We start from the raw sequence: 2,817 nt of genomic DNA, 5'->3' as shown, positions 1-2,817 counted from the left end.
CACAGAGCAGAAGCTCCATGAAGTAATAAATGTGGAATAAATGAGCCAATGAGCAGGGGACTTATTAAGTTGGATCAGATTTTTTTTTTACTTCCTTAAATAATAGCCCAAAAAGGTCCAACTAAACAGGGATAGCTTAGCTGTATTAAATGACAGACAAGAAATATAAGAAGCAAGAACTCACCTCAATTACATTTTATCTCTTAATTCTTCCCCAATGATATTACTGTTAAGTATTTTCACATTTCCAAAATAGTTCTATTCCAATTCCATTTCATCTTGTTCAGGGTCACAAAACAAAATGGAAGAGTTCCCAATCACTTTTAAACAACAGCAGAACTCTTGTTCTCGAACTGGATAAGCACAAACACACTGTGATCAGCATCATCCACAAAGCTAAGACACTGAAATTTATTTAGCCTTCTATGAAAACAGCCAAAGTTTGAAAAATTCCTAAAGAAAAGAGAGATGAATCTGCATGTCATCGTAGAGAAGAGGAACACAAAGATGCTTCACACTGGTTCCCCCAACTGGCCCGGGGCCTCACTTCTGAGAAGGCTGACTGCTTCCTCCTCAATCACAGAGGGAAGGATCAGTCTGGCTGCTGCTCTGGCTCAGGCCCCCTCTTCCTCCTCCCCCTCAGCCTCTGCAGACAGTGGTGGGAAGGCCCTCAGAGCCCTTTGTTTGACCCTGAGCAGAAATGCCCTGAATTGCCACTTGCTGGTCTCCACATAGGCCCGGGGACTCCACAGGAACTCGTAGTGAGCAGGGTCATTGTCAGGCACCTGCTGGCACTCCAGGTACCCATCCCGCACCCACACTTGGGTCAGTAGCTCCCTGGGCTCCCCAAAGATGAAGTGCTCACTCCAGACACACCCTCCCATCCTGCTAAGTGTTCCCCAGACTTCCTCCTCAGTGTCAGGTCCCCTGCTAGAAGGATCAGGCTCAGGGCCATCACCAGGAGGCCAGCTTTGAGCATGTTCTGCCCATCCCTCTGCATCTCATTGAGGGTGAGGCCCAGGGTGTGGACCAGGAAGTAGATGTGCTCCCTGGGGTCTACCTCCTTCATGTACATGCTAAAGACCACCGGGAAGTGGGCCTGGTTATCCCTGAGAACCGTCTTCTGCATTTCAGCCTGGGAGATTGGCTCCCTGGTGCTAGACTTGAGCAGCAGGAACCCCAGTGGTTCAGCTGTCATCACATTCAGAGCCTTCTTTAGCAAGGACTCTGCATGGGTGACGCAGAGGAAGAGGAGACTGGGCAGGAGGAGGCCAGAGGGGTTGAGGCCTCCTCTGCCTCAGCCCCCCTAAGTTGCACCTCCACTGGGCCCCGGGCCTGGTTTTGGCATTGAAGGTCTTCCTTGGGCTTGCTGAGTTCACTCATCTCAACCATGAGCATGATGACTGGGATCGAACCGCTGAGAGGAGTGATGCAGGGGACAGACGGGGACCTCGGGCCTGGCGGGGGTGGGGGCGGGGGCTGGGCCCGGAAGGGCAGTAAATGGTCAGTTGAGAGACATGCTCTGGACTGCTCTGACTCAGGCCACTTACAGATCCCCTTCTGAGGGCTGCTCTTGGGCCTCACAAGGGCGTTCCTCCTTGGTCCACTTTCCAGTATCAAGTGAGGAAGTGAGATGGCTCCTGAGGGTGCAGCCAGCATAGCCAGTATTTCATGGGATGAGGGGGGAAGTGATTTGCAGCGTGTTAGGTCCCATCTAATCTGGGATGGGGAGCCCTTGGTGCATACCAAGGGCACCCGCCTCACCTTGACTCCTCACACTGCCTGGACCTTGTACTTTGTGACCTCAGGACACATTCTCAGACCTAGGTCTTCACCTCTAGGTTCCTGAAGTCCTTGTGAGAAGTAACAAAGGCTCATATCCAGTGTCGACTGTAGCACAGCCCTAGGCCTTCTGTGCTGGAAGGTGGGGTGAACTCTGTGAGGTCCCCCTGGTTCTGGGATGTGTTGTCCTCTCAGGGCTCACTTGTAGTGCTCACTTTTCCCCTGGAAAATTAAGAAGAGATGGCAAAAATACGCAGAAGAACTGTACAAAAAAGATCTTAATGACCTGGATATCAACAGTGGTAGAATCACTCACATAGAGCCAGACATCCTAGAGTGTCTTTGCAGAGGAACCAGAGATCAAATTGCTAACATTCTTTTATCATAGAGACAGCAAGGGAATTTCAGAGGCACATCTACCTCTGTTTCATTGACAATGCTAAAGCCTTTGACTGTGTGAAGTGAAAGTTGCTCAGTCATGTCCGACTCTTTGCGAACCCATGGACTATACAGTACATGGAATTCTACAGGCCAGAATACTGAAGTGGGTAGCCTTTCCCTTCTCCAGGGGATCTTCCCAACCCAGGGATCGAACCCAGGTCTCCAGAACTGCAGGCGGATTCTTTACCAGGTGAGCCACCAGGGAAGCCCTAGAACACTGGGGTGGGTAGCCTAGCCCTTCTCTAGGGGATCTACCTAACCCAGGAATCAAACTGGGGTCTCCTGCATTGCAGGCACATTCTTTACCAACTGAGTTACCAGGGAATCCCAAATGTATGGATCATAAGAAACTTTGGAAAATTCTTAAGGAGATAGGAATCTCTGACCATCTTACCTGTCTCCTGAGAAACCCGTATGCATGTCAAGAAGCAACAATTCAGTTCAGTTCAGTCGCTCAGTCATGTCAGACTCTTTGCGACCCCATGAATTGCAGCACGCCAGGCCTCCCTGTCCTTCACCAACTCCTGGAGTTCACTCAAACTCATGTCCATTGAGTCGGCGATGCCATCCAGCCATCTCATCCTCTGTCCTCCC

General features: G+C 50.5%; 1 pseudogene; it reads right to left on the bottom strand.

Annotated features, from left to right (window-relative positions):
* Positions 1 to 614: 614 nt before the first annotated feature.
* On the bottom strand, positions 615 to 1,383 carry LOC112582699 (annotated as a pseudogene).
* Positions 1,384 to 2,817: the final 1,434 nt, after the last annotated feature.

Source organism: Bubalus bubalis, chromosome X (genome assembly GCF_019923935.1).
Source record: "Bubalus bubalis isolate 160015118507 breed Murrah chromosome X, NDDB_SH_1, whole genome shotgun sequence".
NCBI lineage: Eukaryota > Metazoa > Chordata > Mammalia > Artiodactyla > Bovidae > Bubalus > Bubalus bubalis.
This window is presented reverse-complemented; position numbering and strand designations above follow the sequence as displayed.